This window comes from Myotis myotis, unplaced genomic scaffold (assembly GCF_014108235.1).
Source record: "Myotis myotis isolate mMyoMyo1 unplaced genomic scaffold, mMyoMyo1.p scaffold_m19_p_13, whole genome shotgun sequence".
In the NCBI taxonomy this organism is placed as follows: domain Eukaryota; kingdom Metazoa; phylum Chordata; class Mammalia; order Chiroptera; family Vespertilionidae; genus Myotis; species Myotis myotis.
Genome location: NW_023416317.1, coordinates 19,497,201 through 19,517,797, shown reverse-complemented (window position 1 = coordinate 19,517,797; position 20,597 = coordinate 19,497,201).

The window sequence follows — 20,597 nt, the reverse complement described above, 5'->3', positions numbered from 1 at the left end:
AATCTCAATGGATTGAGGTAATGCTCCTGAAAATGGTACCTTATATTATATATTACAATCAAAAGAGGAGACTTAAGTGTGTTACATGAAATCCATTGATGCCATATTAAAGAAGCCAGAGAAAGCAAAGTTGGGAAACCTCTGGGATTGAATAAAAAGTAAAATGATAGACTGATACTTCTTTTTCGTAGGTGGGTGCAGGATAGTTAAGAGTCAACAATTAACTCAATAACAATGAGGGGATTTGTGGTCTCTGTAGACTGGTGCCTCTGCTTTGAGGGGTCTGGAAAAAGGACAATTACTTTGACATTCCAACCATAAGTTATCATAGATGCAAAAAGACTATATATAGACAGGCCTAGGACATGACTACCCGCAATAAACTGCTTTTAGCTTTTTTTTTTTTTTTTAAATATATTTTATTGATTTTTTACAGAGAGGAAGGGAGAGAGATAGAGAGCTAGAAACATCGATGAGAGAGAAACATCGATCAGCTGCCTCCTGCACATCCCCCACTGGGGAAGTGCCTGCAACCCAGGTACATGCCCTTGGCCGGAATCGAACCTGGGACCTTTCAGTCCGCAGGCCGACGCTCTATCCACTGAGCCAAACCGGTTTCGGCTGCTTTTAGCTTTAAAAGTTTCATTTCAGACCCTCCTTTTTGGTTACGTTAGGTCTCCGAGTTTGCAAAGCTACCATGCAGGCCTCTCCTGAGCATGTCAGGTTTAGTATGTGGCCCCTTTTCGTCCACACTACCTTCCATAGAGTAGAGTTGGTTTTTATTCCTTTTATCCAGCATCTCTCCCCCACTCCCAACCCATGTGGTTTAGATGGAGCTGATCTTACTCCTGGGTTTAAGGGTTAGACATGTAATCCAGCCTGCCCCATCAGACTACTCCGTCCTCCAGAATTTGGTAATAATATCATAAAATCATATAAGATCCAAGAAAGATCTAATCAGCTTTCATTCCATGAGCTTTAGTAGAAGTTTGGGGGAACACCGTTCTCTTTTTCCTGGAGTTGGTCTATATGTCTAGAGAGGTTTCCTGGGAATAAAGCCAACAGGATGGAAAGCAGAGGCAAGAGCTAAAGATAATGCAGATCCTAGGTTTGTCATTGCCTGAACGGGAGTTATTTTTTGAACTGGCTATAGCAGCGGTTCTCAACCTGTGAGTCGCGACCCCTTTGGCGGTCAAACGACCCTTTCACAGGGGTCGCCTAAGGCCATCCTGCATATCAGATATTTACATTACGATTCATAACAGTAGCAACATTACAGTTACGAAGTAGCAACGAAAATAATTTTATGGTTGGGTCACAACATGAGGAACTGTATTTAAAGGGCCAGAAGGTTGAGAACCACTGGCTATAGTTATATGAAACAATAAATTCTCATTTGAGTTGGGTTTTTTATTTTGCAATTGAAAGAGTTCCAATTGTTATATTTCCTACTTACACTAAACATTACTTCAATGGGTCATTTTTCAATATAATATAATGTCATGTATTTTGATGAGACTGCATTCTTAAAAATAGTGGCTAATATCTATGGCACTCAGTAAATTTTGGTTGAATAAAAGAATAATTGCCAATTGCAGATTAAATTGTGCAAATTAAATAAATTAAGTAACAGGCTTCTCCAACATTATAGATCACAATGAGCAGAAATGCTTAACACGACAACCTCCAAATATCACATAAAATATACGCATTATGGCTGTGGACATGTGTTCCCTCTGGCTTGCTCCTTTTCACTGCACAGCTCCGTAAATACATTTACATGATGTTTTCTACATGCTGCATGATAATGACAGTGACACTTGAACTAATGTGGCCGTTTTGGTTCTTCCCCCACTTTCTCATTTAAGATTCTTCACAGGAAAAACAATCCCTGGCCTTTTGGGAACTGATTTATCATCCTTCTTATACGTCAATAGGTTATCCTTGCTGAAAGAGGTCTTTCGATTGCTTCTTGCATTTGAATCCAAATTAAGTCAAATAGCTTCTCCCCGTGAGATAGGCTGCTTACAACTTTGCTACAAGCCTGCAAAACACAGACTATGTAATCTGTGTCTGAAAAACATCGCTGTCGACATGCTGGCACTACCTGGTATTGAAAGGATTTTAGAGACAGGAGAGGCGGTTAGGGAAAAGGGGGTCCATGGGAGAGGAAAGCATATGTGACAGGCAGAGCTTGGCCAGATTGTTTACAAGAATGTTACAATAAAAGGGGAAGAAGAAGAGGGGGGCAGGAGGTAAGCTTTGAAACTGATATCATGCAGGGAAAAGGGGGAAAGTGGCCAATTAGGAAAGACACGGGGGACAAAAAATGGGGAAGGGGCCCTAACCGGTTTGGCTCAGTGGATAGAACATTGGCCTGCAGACTGAAAGGTCCCAGGTTCGATTCCGGTCAAGGGCATGTACCTTGGTGGGGGGCACATCCCCAGTAGGAGAAGTGCAGGAGGCAGCTGATCGATGTTTCTCTCTCATCGATGTTTCTAACTCTCTATCCCTCTCCCTTCCTCTCTGTAAAAAATCAATAAAATATATTTTTTTAAAAATGGGGAAGGGTCCAATTAGAGGACAGCATATACAGACAAAGAAGCTGCTAGCATTTATAACCCTTAAACAAAGAGACTCATGGGATCTCTCATTTTGGGGACCCCTCCCCAGGGGGTTACCTATTTGAGAACCCCTCCCTACACAGGAGTTTGTATACACTTGCAATAAATTTCCACACTCTTGCTTAAAATCATTTAGTTCGAAAATTTTTATTATTCAATCTTCATGAGACAAGCACAAGTAGAATTCCAGCCTGCCATTCGGGGTAACAGTATAAGGCCAAAAAGTAGGCCAAGAAAGTAATGCCAAATCTCACCCTACCCTACATCAGTGGAATAGAATCCATTCTAATGACAACTAATCATTTGTTTATGGAACTCTTACTGTTTTCCAAGTTTTTGCTGGGAGACATGACAAGATAGGAAGTTAGTGAAAATTGCATAGCACGTTGCTCCAGTCTTCAAAGGTGTTAAAAATTACTGGAAGAACAGAATTTCAGGGGTGATTTGCCATTAGAATTCAATCATTCACTGTTTGTTAATGCTGTGTCTCAAAGGTAGTAACTGGTGAACTCATTAAACAACAGAAAAACTACCTTTCTCAAGCCTAGGAAGGAATAATGGAAAATTTCTACATTTTGGCACTTGAAATGTGGTGATATAGTCTGGCAAATTAAGTAATTTAGAATGGGACTTCTGTTTTTAATCACAACCTTTCTCCATCCTTTTCTGACATGCACCATTCATCTCTTTATGTATTCAACGCATCTATGAACCAACTAAGTATTTGCAGTGTGCCAGGCACTGTGATAGGCTCTGGAGTTATCAGCAAGAATAAGCCCAAAAACTTGCATTCAAGGAGCAAAAATTTGTCTTCTGGAACAACTACCACAGTGACAACACATTAAACTGCCAAGTCTTTGGCGGACAGAGAGGGATACACAAAGTGTCATGCTAGCATGAAGGAGGGAGTGACCAATTCAAGGGAGGATGTGATGTCCTTGTAATAACCTGGCTATTATTTAACAGGAAAGGAGTGAAAGGGCAAATAATATAGGCACGCCATGTACACAGCTTTGCCAAAAAGCTGCAGTTAACATTCTCCAAGTCTATTCTCTGCTGATTAATGGGGTAAGGGACTAGACAAAGGCAGTTTAGACCCATGCTCAGTAAGGTCTGAGTGATGTGGGGAAAATGCTTGCCTGTCCATCACACCTGGAAACAGGTAATTGGCCAGGGTGGGTGTGGCCACTGCAAGTGCACAACATCTAAATATATAAACTTCTAGACAAAGGAGCCATTGCTCTTGGCTCCAGGGCACCTGGCCCTCTTGGACTCCTGAGGCTGCACTTTTCTACACCCGCATGGCTACGTTGGGCTCCACATGTGGACTACTGGACTTTAATCTGGCCTGAATGCCATGAGAAAAGCATCTTTTGGGGTAGGAAAAGAGAAATAATAGATTGCCAGCACTCTACTAACTTGATGAGCATAAAGGGGTCCAGATGCACATTCAGTTTCATTTGGCTTGAAAGTCCCAGTGCTAATTTCCTTAGTCTCTTCTTTGTTTTGCAATAGCATATGCATACACCACCTTAGTTCTTAGACTTTATTTCAGCAACACCCTTCACTCATTGCAAACTCATAATCAATTAAGTGGCTTCAGAATAGATGTCAGAGTCCACCATCTTCCCCAAGATTCTGGCCCATCCCCTCTCCCTGCCTTTCTTGCTCTTCCTCTATTCTGGAAGTGAAGCCAAGAGCAGATCGCAGGTCAAGGGCCACTGATTGTGGATTGCTTTGTCTCACCCAGAAAAGTTAGAACACTCTCTGGTTCCCTGACTATCTCATCCCCCTCCTTCCCCCCAGGAACTTCATTAATCATTTCTTCTGCACAGATGCAGTGCTTCCCCCAGAAAGCAGTTCTTGGTATATAATTCCCTTTATCTGGTAGCTCATGAGGGTGATACAGGAAGGAATGTCACTATTCAAAGCGTTAATCCACAGACAGTTTCACCACTGAGAATTCTAAACTCCATTTCTCAAAAAGCCTCATAAAGCTTTATGAGGCATCAAGTAGATGGATAGGTCAGAAGCATAAGTCTAGTATAACCGTTTAAGGCTATAGGTCAAATGTGCAAATTTTTATATTTTCAAAGAGTATCATTTTATTTTTTTATATGTTGTGTTCATATATAATTTTATCACACCTTTATGTCTGTTTATTGGTGAGGCAGGCATCCAGGGGCTAAAGGTTGGTAATTAGTACCCATAGCACACATGCGCGCGCGCGCACACACACACACACACACACACACACACAAAATCCTATGTAATAAAATCCTAATATGCAAATTGACCAAACAGCGGAACAACCAGTTGCTATGATGCACACTGACCACCGGGGGCAGGTGCTCAACTCAGGATCTGCCCCCTGGTGGTCAGTGAGCTCCCACAGGGGGAGTGCCGCTCAGCCAGAAGCCGGGCTCATGGCTGGCAAGCACAGTGGCGGTGGCAGGAGCCTCTCCTGCAGCAGCGCTAAGGACCCCTTGGGGGGGATGTTAGACTGACAGCTTAGGACCACAGTGCTCCTTCTAAGCTGGAAATCAGACATCGCCCCGAGGGGTCCTGGACTGTGACAACACAATGGAATGATACTAATATTGAAAGTGGTAGCCCTAGCTGGTTGCTCAGTGGGTAGAGGGTTGGCCTACAGACTGCAAGATATTGGTTCCATTCTGGTCAAGGGCACTACCTCTGTTGCAGGCACAGTTCTGGGCCCATGTCAGGGTGCTTGGGGGAGGCAACCAATCAATGTGTCTTTCTCACATTGATGTTTTTCTCTCTGTCTCTCCTTCTTTCCACTCTAAAAAATTAATGGGACAAAACTTGTCAGGCGAGGATTAACAAAACAAAAAAAGAAAATTGTATGTTGCTGGGATTACAGTGTTGGACACTATTCCCCTTTCTCACTGCACATGCTCATTGTTTCATCCAAGTAAGCATTACACCAGAAACTAAGCATCCAAATTACACAATTTCAATAGTCCTTCAGCCCTTTATTTTATACTAGAGGCCCAGTGCACAAATTCGTGCACAGGTGGGGCTCCCTCGACCTGGCTGGCGATCAAGATGTATCAGGGAGCCAGCGGCTGGGGGGGAAGGACCTCGGGAGGTTGGCCAGCTGGCCCCCTGATCAGGGCCTACTAGGGGGGCTGGCTGACAGGGGAGAGGGACCACAGGAGGTTGGCCACCTGAGGGGAGGGCCGCGGGAGGTAGGCCGGCCATCCCCCAATCGTGGCCAATGGGTGGACCAGCTGGGCCTGGCCGCGGGAGGTTAGCTGTGAGAGCTGTCCTGCGTTGAAGGTCTGCCCCCTGGTGGTCAGTGCACATTATAGCGACTGGTCAACCGGTCGTTCCAGTCATTCTGGTTGTTCGGTCGTAATGGTCACTTAGGCTTTTTTATATATAGATAGTGTGATATCTGTCTTCAGTGGCTGACCTCTCAGGATTCAAGGCAGAGTGTCAGATGCCTGGAAGACTGGCTGGCTTGCAGTACACATTACCAGTTATTGTATAAGTTTAAGATCTTTACTTCTTAAACTTGAAAAATGCATCCCAAGTAAAGGGAATTACCTTCCAAAATATATTTCATAGCCCACAGTCTACCTGAAAAGATTTTTCATGACTCATGTAAAATTTACACACTTTCCTGCTCCCAACATCCTCAGTGAGAATTTTTAAGATTATTTGATAACCGTGAGTATTTATGGCCACCTAAAAGAGAATGTGGAATTCCCTCTTGAAGTCATGGCTGCTTGCATAAAGGCACCTTAGGTCAGGGATTAATCCATCCAGGATTTTAAATGAGTAAGGATCATGCCTGAGGCAAAAAACAAAACCAAAAACAACACACACACACACACACACACACACACACACACACACACGCACACACACACCCCTATACTATTTTAGCCACTTAACCTCAGAAGAGGTAGCACAGCAAGGAAAATCATTTCAGAGTATGAGTTTTCATTGCTACTCATCTCATCAAAGTGAGAATGATGTGTTGACATGTTCATTATGAAATTGAGAAGCCAGGTTTTTATAAACTGTACACACTATTATGCAACACAGACCTTTGTAACATGTCTGAATTTATATTTTAAACAGCCAAGTATCATTTAATTATCCTAGGTGATCAAATAATCTTATATTTTATGCCTTTTTCAGATATACTTTTGGCTGGTTTATAATATATATGGTGTTAAGTTTTTGGTCAGAAACACAAATCCTAGTGTTAATATTGTTTCTTTGGGCATTAAACTATTTTATGATGTGTAGCCCAGTAATTAAGTATATGAAAATAAGATAATCTCTACCCTGGAAAAAATTAAATGTTTAAGTGAACTTTATAAACTTCCTTAGACAAATAAATGTACACTTTTTTTTTTTATCACAGTAACATACCTGAAAAATAAAAGAAAATCTGCTGAAGATGAAAAATATATTCTGCCCACCTACCTTTGTATTTAGTTAAATAAACAAAACATACCAAGCCTATAAAATGGCCAAGGAGGGACCTGGAGAGTATTATGCTAAGTGAAATAAGCCAGTCAGAGAAAGACAAATATCACATGATCTCACTCATATGTGGAATCTAATGAACAAAATAAACTGATGAACAAAATAGATACAGAGACATAAAACATGAAACAGACTGTGGAATCTCAGAGAGAAGGCAGGGGTTGGTGGGAAGAGATCAACCAAAGAACTTGGATGCATATATGCATAACCCATGGACACAGACAATAGGGAAGTGAAGGCCTAAGGTGGGGGCGGGGGAGGGCTAGAAGGGGAAAAAGAGGACATATGTAATATTTTCAACAAATGTTTTAAAAATAAATAAATGATCAAGGAAAGAAAGTACCTGTTTGAAATATATATAGAAAATGACACAGCACAAAAACAAGAGAAATGTTTTCAGATATAGGCCCTTAGTTGCAGGTGATAAACAAATTATCAGTATCCTGTACATCAAGACAATAATATATTTATATGCTAAATACATTTAGATATGACAGAAATGACTCTCAATGGCACTATGCAGTCTACAGGAAAGTACAATACTACAAAGCACCTTCAATTGTGCTCATTGACACCGACGCTCAGTCACTTGCTCTGCCATGGGAGACTGGAGGCAAATGAACAGATGGACAGAATCTCTATTCCGTGCTCCGCTGGCTGCTGTTCAGTGAACGGCAGTGCACTAATAAAGTGCTCAGCGGACTTCTGCCTCCATCTGCTCCTAATAAAAATAAATGAGGCTCAGAAGCAAGCACAGGCCTTGGAGTTCTTGCATGCAGCCCTTCTGTAGTGCACGAGGAAGTGAGTGAGTTGATCTAAGATGACCACTTACGGGTTGTGACAGCCCCATGATCGTGGTGGCCCTTGTCTCCCATTCCCAGGTCCCTGAGCAGCATTCTTTTTTTTCCCCCTGGTTATTTATCAGGAGAAATTATCACACTTGGACAACCTTAATAGCCTCTTAGCCCCACTGTTCCATGGCAAGTAATGAAATTAGATCAGTGCTGTTCAGTTTAGTGAGCAGAAACTTTATGATTCTCTTATGTTTGGGGAAATAAATGTTTATGAAGCTGCTCTGACAGTCCACGAGCATGCAGCAAACGTCATTAATCGTGTTCATCTTGTGTCTCTGTTACAAGGTTTTGATTACAGCCTCCTTGCCATGTCCCCCACCCTGGCAGAAACCAGACACAAAGAGAAAGACAGAAACAGCACTTTCCCCATTACACCAGGTCAGAAATTTAGGGCACAGGTTATAGATTTCCTTCTGAGGAACGTTTGGAAATGCCATTATACGCAGGGCATTACTGAGGTCTCATTAAATCTTACCCAGCAAGAAGGGGAATGAAAATGGAGTTAAAAGCAGTTCTTCAAAATAAAATAATGAAAGTCCCCATGGTAGACTATTTTGGGCAATTTCTGTTTTAGAGTTCCTGATTTTAAAATGTTCTATACCCCAGGGATCATCCTTGCAGGTTAATGAAGGATTGTAAAGGTACTCTAATGGGGATCCAAAGATAGAAACTTCTGCTATTCAGTGGGGATAATACTCCTTCAATTAGCATTTATCTCTTTCTACTACAGAGAAGTGCTGATTCAGTATAAAAGCAGAATAAATGGGTAGAGTTATAGCGAGGTAGTTGTGAACTCAATATGTGGAAGAACTTTCCAATGTTCAGATATTCTCAAAGATAATACAAGAGCTGGTAATTTGTCTTTGTTAGGGGTAATCCCATACTGAGTCAATATTCACTTGTGGGGAGCTGTAAAGGATCCATGTCTCTTGTAGCCTTTCCAATAGAAGATTGTTTGCATTCAGTATTAAACTATATATTCCTCTCTTTGATCCTAACACACACACACACAGTAGATCAATGAGCTCTTTGAAATTGGTAAACATAAGTCGGAATCATCAGAGCCAGGTATGTTTCAGTAACTTGGAATGGTGTTGACTTCAAGTTTGGGGTCAAATTTTATTCAGAGAGCATTAAATAAAAACTGGCCCTCCATTATTAAGACTCTACTGTAATTCTCTCTGTCCATTCATGCAGTAAAAATATACTGAGGCTCATTACGTGTGACACCTTACGATACAGAGTGGAACACAGATGTAACAAAAGAACTCTCCTTATCAATTATCTATCTACCATTTATCCATCATCTATGTACTGATGTCTCTATATATCCAATTCTCTATGATCTATCTATGGTCTAATTATTTCTACAACCACAGTATCTATTCATATACACATCCATGTACATAGGGCTAGAACTGTAGAATTAGAGGTGCGATATACAAATACAGAGGGCTGCCTCAGTTGCTACTCAGTAATCTTCCTGACTCCCGATAGAAGTCATGCTAAAGTCAAAGCTATTCGTGAAAGAGAGAAGAACTGAGGAAAACAGAGAGAAATGGAGCATGTTCCCTGATGGTTCTGAAATTGCAGTTCGCTCTTCCTCTGCACGTGGGGAACAGTATTTGTACTCATGTTTAAACCATCGAAGTAGTGTTTTTAGTTACAGCTGACAGAATCCTAACAGACATAATTGATAAAGTACAAAGCAATTTAGTTGGCTGGCTTTCATTTGTCAGCTTGAAGAGAAAAAGAAACAACAGAGGGCTGAGAAGGAACACTAAATAGCCTCCTCACGTTTTGATATGTTTCAGGATGCCCTTTACTGTAGGCAGGAGGGAGGGAATTAAGAAAAAGAAGTCATAGGTGAGCAAGTGAAACATTGCAAAGAGTTTCAGTGTAAAGTGATGATTGGGAAGAGCTTTAGCAAGAGAGAAAAAGCAACATTTTACCCTAAGTTGCTAACAAAGGTGTTTCTGGTTTTCACACATTCTCTCATTTTCTGTTGTCCTTTGTAAGAAGGTTAAAAGAGAGAAGGGGAGATAGAAAAAAAAGTGAGGAGGAGGAGGAATGATCAAGGGAACCAGTGGCCATCCATGGATGTAGACAGGGACTCCCAAAGCCCCTGCATTCTGGACTTTGCACGCAGCCCACATGCCCCTAGTCACCTGGCAGGTACATAGTCTTGATGCCCAAATCCCAGGAACTCTCTAATAGCCTGGGGCAGTGACCGGCAAACTCATTAGTCAACAGAGCCAAATATCAACAGTACAACAATTGAAATTTCTTTTGAGAGCCAAATTTTTTAAACTTAAACTATATAGGTAGGTCCATTGTTATTAACTTAATTAGGGTACTCCTAAGGCTTAGGAAGAGCCACACTCAAGGGGCCAAAGAGCCGCATGTGGCTCGCGAGCCGCAGTTTGCCAACCATGGGCCTGGGGAGAGGCGGCCATTGGGTGCTGAGGAAGGAGGGTTGTTGTTGCACTTGCACAGTGGGCTGGGTTTGCACACCAACTTATACCACTGGGAACCCAGGTCAACAGGATCCATGTCTCTTTCCAGGGAGATAAGCAAACTCACTTGGTTTTCAAAATAAACCAGTCATGTTACATTTTTTAAAATATATACTCCTATTTGTAGAGAGAGAGAAAGGGAAAGAAAGGGTCAAATACAGAGTAATGTGTGGCTCTGTGGGTGAGCATCCCCCACTCGGTCAGGGCACATGCCCAGGTTGCGAGGTTGTGGGCTTGATCCCCCGTGTGCGGCGTGTAGGAGGCAGCTGATCAATGATTATCTCTCATCATTGATGTTTCTATCTCTCTCTCTCTCCCTCTCCCTTATTCTCTGAAATCAATAAAAAATATATTTAGACTAATTTCTTCTGCAAGGAACCTAATAATCAACAAGCTACTATATCATAGATAAGTGTTTTAAAAGTAGAAAGTAATTAAGTTCCAACTCTCTCATGTCTCGATACATGATCTTGAGTGGGTCGCATAATAGTGCAAAATTTTAGATGCTACATTCACAAAACAGAGATAATACTAATTCACTCCAGAAATAAAAGAAGGAATGACAAACCAGAAGTCTGAATGTATTTTGCAGAAGCATACTATAGTACTTAAGAGCAGTCAGACAAACTACATCATAAGGCAGAATAACTAAGTAATTAATATGTTAACAGCCCTAGGTTAGTTTCTTCAACCTTAAAAGTTGTTCATTAGTACCCGAGTTGCTGAATTATTGTGAAGATTTGATGAAATGAATATTAAACATGCCCAGGATAGTGTCACCTTATAATAAAAGCTTGAATGTCCATAATCACTGATGGGATTCTCCAAGGTAAGCTCTCTCGTTGATTTCAGTTAACTTTTATGATGCCTAAAAGCAAACGGTTGGAAATCCTCGGAAAAATCAATCCCCGGAACCTTTAGGATAACATGTTTCCTACAGGGTGGATATATGTAGTTTGAAACAGCTGAGATAGCAAAGCACAGAAATTGAAAATAAGTTCTTGGCAGGCTTGGCGCAAGGACCTAATTATAAGTTCTCAATATGGCAGCAAGGCCTGGAAGGAAGACGAGGAAAAGAAAGCCCTGTATATTCTTGATAGCAGATGTCCGCCGTGAAATCCCTCCACCCTCTCAAAGTTGGCATCAATTGTAAATAGCTAACTAGCAGTACACAGGAAAAGCGTAATCCTTATAAAGTTGTATTTTAGGAATAATCCAGCTGTGAGAAAGCCCACCAAGGTGACATGTTGATTATTTTCCCATTATGCTACCAATAAGTGTACTATTTAATGAGTATTCTTTGGATTGAATACAGATTTGTTCTCATTTTCTGTAGTACAATGATTGAACTGTACATTAGGGCTTCTACCTTAGGTCCATGGGAATGGCTTGGAACATTCAATTTGGATGGAGACACATATAGAAGCACACACATACTATTCCTAAGTACTGGCTTCTTCAGGAAACACCAGGCTGGAAATTCAGAGCAAATTAGAAATTAATGAAAAAGGCCAAGAAAATGCAGCTCTCATTTGCTCATTTGATGCCATTGGTAGATATTATAGATTAATATTTAAGAACATTGGCCTGGAACTTTACAGGATATGAACTAAAACCTCAGGTTTGCCTTGTACTAACGGAGTAAATCTAGGCAAGCATTCAACCTCTGAATCTCAGTTTTCTCATCTGTAAAATGAGGATAATAAAACCCACATTTATATGGTTTTTGTGAATATCAGTTTATCTATGTTCAGCATGGTACTGGCATAGAGAAACCACTTAATACATGATCATTATAATTCTTTTTACCTCTTGCCAAAGAAAATATTTTTCCTTTTGCTTGGCACTTTTTAAATTTGGAATTTATAAAAAAAATGTAGTACTGTTTTTCTCCTCGACTATCTCATAACACATTATATACATTACCACTACCTATAAGAATTGAATAACTGCCTTTAGGTTAGTGTAAAAAAATTAAAAAATAAATTAAGCACATGAATGGATAGTAAGAGATTTGAAAGACTGAATGTGGGAGGGGAGTGCAGACAGAAGGACAGACTGTTCCCCTTGTACATAATGGGATTGAGAAATCACATCCAGAATTGGTATAAGGGCAATTTGTACAGGACAAACCTACTAGTGTGCGATAAAAAGGCTTACTGCTTTTGTTCAGAACTTTCTCCTAAGCACAGAGGGCTAAGCGCATATGGGCATTTCCTCTTATTCCAGCTAAAGAAAACCTTTTATCTCTTAAAGAAATGACCATTTCTCTACTGTGAGAGCTATGAGAGACTCAGAGAGCATTTATTTCTAAAGATCCTGCTTAGTTTCAGGGAAAAGAAGACCCACAAGTAATGCTGTTTTTGGAAAAATTAATCCACGTTGAACAAACAGCATAAATGAATCCAACGTCGATATGCGGTTTAAAAAACCCATAGGAATGAACATGCCCTTTTAAAAGCTGTTTTAGACAATGTAACTTTCATTGTATGTGACTGAGAGATGACTCAGGATGAAACGGTCACGTACATGTGGGAACAACAGGGACAGAATCACTTGAGGAAATAAAAGGATGACAATTGTACTGAGGACCCTAGATTCCAGGCCACTGTGAGCTGGAGCTTTGAGAGGGCATTTAACGGCCACCCTCACAAGCATACTGTATGGGTGTCTCTGGAGGTCGTGAGCACTGAGAAGGGGCTTTGCAATAAAGAGATCTCGAAGGGTCTTCGCCTCAGGTCTTCAGGCTATTCCAGGCTGTTCTGATAACACCTTGACATTGTTCTATAAACCAATGCTATGTTAAGTACAGGTCCACGAATCACTCCTTACTGATCTTTGGCAAGGAGAAGCTCTGGCTGAGAAGCACCTTGCTTACTTAGTTCAACTGGCATTTTCCCCGATGAAGGAAGAAGTGCACTAGTTTATATTTTGGCACAAGTTCTTTATCTGGCGGTGGACCTGTGGCACTGGGGGGACCAGCACTTTGTATAACAAAGCACTAGATAACTTAGAAGTCAGAGAAGAAAGCAAAGTAGACTGAGGAACAATATTTCCCATTGTAGTTAATGAAGATTTCAAGGATGGTGCAAACCAAACAGTATGAGATAAAACAAGTCGAACCATTTACCTTTTTTCACTCTCAATAAAGCAATGAAAGAAAAAAACGTGCCAGGAGGAGCACAAGCATAGGAATTATATTCCGACCATTTACTGCATGCTGGATACTATGCTAAGCAATATGCTTGCATCATTTATTTTGGAAAAGCACCTATTACCTCCAAATTAATTTGTAAATCTGGAATTGCACTTTGGAAAATGCTGGCTAACATATTATGCTTGGGATACATCCTAATTTATGCGAATAAAGTGAATCACACTATCTTATACCCTCTTCATCGATCTCTCTCTTTTCTACTCAAACATTCAAACTCATGCAATTAATTTGTTCATCAAATTTTTATGGGGTAATAACCATATGCCAGGCTCGCTGTATGCTCAGCAGTGCATACAAAAATGGATAACTAGTTACCACTACTCTGAATAAACTCAAAATTTAGCAGGCAATATCCATGTATGAAAGACAATTTAGTTTGAAAACCAGTCTCTTTGAAAGTGTAATTGACTTTCTCCATGTGAGGCTTGCCGATGCACTTTTACTAATATATCTGACTCCTGCATTAGTCAGAGCACATTAATTGTAAATAAAAGATACAAAGTCAAACATGTTTACACACAAAGGAAATGTATTGGCTCATACAATCCATTGGCCAGTGTCGGTTTAGCCTTAGTTAAAGCAGGATTCAAACAATGTTTTCAAAGCAATCACTTCCTCTTCACACTTCTTAATCCCAATTGGCTTCCTTTCCCCATTAGGCTTTTCCCAACTTCTGTGGAGAGCGGCTGTTAGCACTCTGAGAAACCCGACCATCAAGTGGCTTTCTCTGCCTTAGAATTCTCAGGGAAGGATCTACTTAGACTTTTTAGTTTATGAGCTCGCCTCTGGTCATCGCTATGGACAAAGATAGGGGGACCCTGGCAGCCTGGGTTATATCGCCACCCTTCTGATGGCAGATGAAAGTGGGAGAGTGGGGTTTGGGGAGAGTAAAGACTGTACCATTAATTTATGAACAAGTCCTCAAAGGCACCCAAAAAAGAGTAAACGTGATATCATAGATTTAATTTCATCTTGCTTTCATTATTTTTATAGAGTAATTGTACATAAAATGCACCACTGGTATTTTTTAGATATATCTTATTTGTGCCAAAACTTTATGGTTAACACTATACCTATTAATATCCCAAGGAATTTCTGTTAAATGGTTACTGATCTAATCCAATCTTTTCCATTTATAGATAAATAAGTAAATAAGGCTCAAAGGAATAGACATATTTCTTTTGATTAATGAGACACCTTTTTTATACCTTTGGCATCTAAGAAATTTCACCTTGCAATGGTGTGCCATGGTCTGTCAGAGTTCTGCAGTGAGATAAAATTCACTAGGTATCTTGCCCAAGGTCCTAATAAGAACACAGCGAAGTGACAGAGCCTGGGGCATGACAGGGGATTTGCTACTTTCATCCAGTGCTTCTTCCATCGCCACTGTGGTGAGCATAAACGCTTCGTGCCTTGCTAAAAGCTATTGCTGGCAGGGCATTACGATACAAGGTCCGCAACCCCATGCCTGAGGCCTAACAAATATAAGTATATGTTCCGTTCTTTGAGGTTTTAGGTGAGATGGTTTTACTAAAAAAGAAATGCTATTAACTGGCTACCAGTGTGCCATTTTAAATCTCAAAAATGCATCTTAATGCCTTCCACTGGCTACTGTCTTGTATTCTTCTGGCTCATTCCTTTTGGAAACCCGTGCATTTTCTTCTCCAGAAATAATTAACTACTTAAATATAATGCTGTTGTGTTCTGTTCTGTTGACTGACAGTATAATCTATTGTACCTTTTGACAATTTTTCCAGAGAGCCTCAATTTGGGCATTACACGTCCAAATGGATCCAATATCTAAATTGCTGAAGTGACAAGTGAGCATAGAAACTTGTTTGTGAATAAACATGATAATTAATGACAATCAATGGGATAGTTCAGTCAAGTAGTCTTATGAGTATAGCTTTTACTAATAAGCATTTGTCAAACTGGATTGCTCAGCCCACTAGCTTGCTTTAGGGAGTTATTAGCAACCCAGTTATAATAAAACCGTTGTCAAAAGGAAGCAAACATAAAATGAAGCTTTCCAGAAATGCAAAGAAATGGTACCTGTTTCAAAGACATAACTATAGAATTACTGACAGGACCATTACTACATGTCCCTTCTTCAAATATAAAACTCATCAGCTCAGACCAAAAAAAACCACATCCTTTTGCCTTGCTCTTTTCTATCACCAAAACAATCTAAATACCAGCCTTACAGGTTTTAAAAAATATATATCTTGTGGACTACAGAGTTTAGAATTATATGATAATGCTTTGAAATAAACACGGTACAGAAAAAAATGCATGTAATAAAATGAAAATGATTTTATTCTAATTGGATTTAATTGGAAATCAACAACACACTGAACTGAAATTATCTATGAATTACTTAATTTTTTCCATAATGAAAGATACTTATATATTTTTAAAGTCATTGATTTTTTTTATGGTGGAGTATACATCCATAATAAGGATAAAGTGCAGCATTTTGATTGAAGTCCTATTTCGAAAGTCTTTTTAGATTTATGACAACTTTTTCCAGTACTTTTCCAATGCTCTTTTTTAGGACTTTAAGGAACAATTTGTTTTTCACATCTCTAATGTTAGCACAGAATTTTAAATTTGAATATTTGATTTAGTAAAATGCATCTCAACTAATATTAGACATCGGGAAAGAACTCTCTGAATCCAAATGTACTATTCAAATTTCTTACAAAGTCAATGCAGCGACTGGCAATTACTATCCTAATTATTCAAAGGCAGGGAAGGTTTTCTTTTTGCTTCCTTTCTTGTCTCTCCAAGAGATACTATTTCTCATATAAAATGGCCATTTAGCTATTATGCTTACATGGTCCTATATATACAATAACTATAGTATCAGGAACAAAACTTGGAACACGAATTCTGGCCACAAAATAAAATATTGGCTAGGGGTCAGACCATTTACATGCAAAATATTTTTGCAGGCTTACAATAACACATAGAGGAGGTTTGATAGTGTTATACTATCTAAAAGTAAAGCTCAGGGAAAATATAGTAAGTAAACTATTAAAAAATAAAAAGCAGTGAGAGTTCACTTTCATAGCATTTTCTGTAGGCCATGACAAGGTTCAAGGGTGAATAATACTCTTCTTTGCCCAGATTTTAAATCCTTTAAAAAGTAAGGATTTATCAATATCGATATTAATGAAATGACTGCTAGAGAAGCTGGTGTATTCGAAGGCAAATGGCCTCCTCCTAAAAGATAAGCTTATGAGTCACCTGCAGGCAGCATGGAAGGAAGGAAGAGGTTAGCACAGCACATGTATGCCTGGTTTCTCCTTTCAAAGTCCCCATTTAGAAACACATCTTCCCAGGCTCTAGGGCAGTGATGGCGAACCTTTTGAGCTTGGCGTGTCAGCATTTTGAAAAACCCTAACTTAACTCTGGTGCCATGTCACATATATAAATTTTTTTATATTTGCAACTATAGTAAAACAAAGACTTATATTTTTGATATTTATTTTATAGATTTAAATGCCATTTAACAGAGAAAAATCAACCAAAAAAATGAGTTCGCATGTCACCTCTGACACGCGTGTCATAGGTTCGCCATCACTGCTCTAGGGTGTACTATGTGAGAAGGCAAAGCAAGGCCCGGAGTTTTACACTCATGGGTCATGTCATAGGAAGGAAACAACAGGAATGAGAAAGAAGTGTTGCAGGCACTGTGCAAAGCTTTTACAATCACCCTCCTATACAGCCCTCACCAAAGCTCCCTGAGGTACTCCTCATAGCTCGTTTATAAATTAGAAAAATACAATTTAGAGAGGTTCAATCACCGGCTCCCCGGCAGACTTCTGGTAAATAATGAAGCTGGACTTTCAATTTGGCATCCAAAGTAGCATCTAAAGACTGAGGATTTAAGGGATGACAGTAAGCGGCCTCCGGGGAGGCATCCATCCATCCACAGAACTGCCTTCTGTAGGTACTCATCCCTACAGAGCCTGTGGAGATGGGTATGAGAATAATCCTCCCATATTTGAATAGTCATGGCTGGGCACTAGCATTTGCTGTGGGGATCCCCAGCAGCGCAGTGTTGTACTACATGTACCAGCCCACAGAAAAGCAACAGCAGGCCCTCCGGCCAGCTGCACAGTCACTCTATCAGGGAGTTGGCAGACAATTTAAAAAGGTCAGATGGAGCTGAAGGAACATGGTTTCAAATCTGCCTCTAACTAAAGGATTTTTTTTTTTTTAACATTTTAAAACTTTTTTTTTAAATATATTTTTATTGATTTTTTACAGAGAGGGAGGGAGAGAGATAGAGAGCTAGAAACATCGATGAGAGAGAAACATCGATCAGCTGCCTCCTGCACATCTCCTACTGGGGATGTGCCTGCAACCCAGGTACATGCCCTTGACCGGAATCGAACCTGGGACCTTTCAGTCCGCAGGCCGACGCTCTATCCACTGAGCCAAACCGGTTTTGGCTAACTAAAGGATTTTTAAATAAAAGTTTTTGTTTCAGTAAAATATCCAAACTTGTAAATAAAGGGAAAGCTTGACTGTGAAGCTTTTTAATGCCATACTGGAGCACTGCCCATTAAGGAGAATCGGATACGTCACCCTAAATATGCCACTTTGGCATACTGATTATTTTGAATTAAATTTTTTTTTAAGAAACAGCCAGTGCAAGAAGGATACTGTAACCTGCCTTTGTGCCCATGATAAGAGAAGATAAATCTTCCTTATGAAATGTACCCTCCCTGTACCAGTAATATCATTATAATTAACCCGGTAATAAAACAATTAATAGGAAAGGAGCAAAGGGAAAGCTGGATGATATGAGCATGCCATTTGTGCCAGGAAACTACAGCTGAACACTCTCCAAGTCTGTTACCCACAGGTCCTGGGGGAGGGACTGGACAAAGAAAGAGCAGGGGCATGCCCAGTAAAGTCTAAATGACATAGGAAAGGCGATTACTTGTCGGTCACGCCTGGGAGCAAGTCATTGGCCACTGCAAGGGTGGAACATCTGAGACACATTAGCTCCTAAAGGAAGGGGCCCCTTCCCTTCTCACTCTCTTGCTACTCACACCTGACTCCTGGCTTGTGGGGCTCTCACATTCTGCACTTGCCCATATGGCCCATGTGGGCTCTGCACACAATGGACTGATGGACTGGAATTAGTCTGATGCTGTGGCCGAACCAGCTTCATCATGGAATGGAAACTTTGGACACTGGCTTTGCTTTTAGCTCTGCTGAATCCCCAGCTGCACATTCTCCAGGACTAGTTTAAGTGAAATGGGACGTTGGAAGCTGAGGATATAAGTCCACACAAATAAAGCTTTCTACCACATCTCATCCTCCCATGGGCCTCCGAAAATTTTTATTTCAGTGGTGTCCCAAGAAGCCCACTCCCACTAGCAATGGAGAAATTCCACCTGTGCAATTCTCAGAAAACATTAAGAGAGTAGAAACCATCCTTATGACCAGAAACAGGGCTAAAAAATCTATATAAACAAACCTTCTACTTCTTCACTAATTTACTACTCTAAGGCCAAGCTCCTCTGTCTTGTTTTACACATTTATTGTTTTTGTTGTTTTTTAAAGTATAAAAGCTGCCTGCTTTGGTCACTTTTTTGAGTCTTATATTTTTATTGGGCTCCTGTACATATGAAATTAAATTTGTTTTTTTTCCCCCCTGTTAATCTGGTTTATGTCCATTTAATTGTTAGACAACCCAAAGAACCTAGAAGAAAAGTTTTCTGTACCCACACCCAGCAGACCTGCTTGAGGGTTAGCTATTCTTTTGGTTTCCAATTACTGTCAAGTTCAGCTCATACTCTGAAAAGTAAATTTAAATTTGTAGAAGGTCAACATATTAAAATAATTTTTATCCAAAGAAAATAAAGTATTTTTTGTTTAGTAGAAAATAATTCCTAAATATTGCAGCCTTGTCCTGAAGTCTTGTAGGACATTAACCACTTTTGTATCTATCTTTCAATCTTATTTCAACACTCTGTCTTGCATTGATTTTATTCACTTTGGTCTCTTGGTTCCTCTTTTGAACTAGCTTTATCATTCTACTGCTTCCCTTATTAATGAGGTTTTTAAAAATTCTTGAACAACTGCTCCTATCTGTATGAGAGACATGCATTTTAACTTTTTGAAAATTATATATTGACATTATGTAGCTCTCTGAGTCTCATTTTCCTCATTTGTAAAGTTGGAATAATAGCTTACCTAAATGGTCTGGGATTATTAAATAAGAGAAACCCCTATCCCATTGTAGGTGTCCATTAGTTTTAATACAATACAATTTAGAAAATTAACAGCAATAATTATAATTGTGGTTGTAGTTGTTTCTAATACTTTTTTAAAAAATTTCCAGCCGAAACCGGTTTGGCTCAGTGGATAGAGCGTCGGCCTGCGGACTGAAAGGTCCCAGGTTCGATTCCGGTCAAGGGCATGTACCTGGGTTGCGGGCACATCCCCGGCGGGGGATGTGCAGAAGGCGGCTGGTCGATGTTTCTCTCTCATCGATGTTTCTGACTCTCTATCTCTCTCCCTTCCTCTCTGTAAAAAATCAATAAAATATATTTTAAAAAAAAATTTCCAGTGCAAATTATGAACCAATCTATCAACAATGTTATATTTCTAGTTTTAATGAATACATTATTTGCTAAGAATTGGTTGGGTAAACAAGAAGAGATTGAACTTAAATTCTATGATAGTTAAGGGAGGGCGTTTCAAGAGCTCTATAGTAAAAGATAATTTAAAAAATTGTACTCCATGCTTGGCAATTTTATAAAATACTAGAGGCCCAGTACATGAAAATTCATGCACTCAGGGGGGTCCCTTAGCCTGGCCTGTGCCCTCTTGCAGT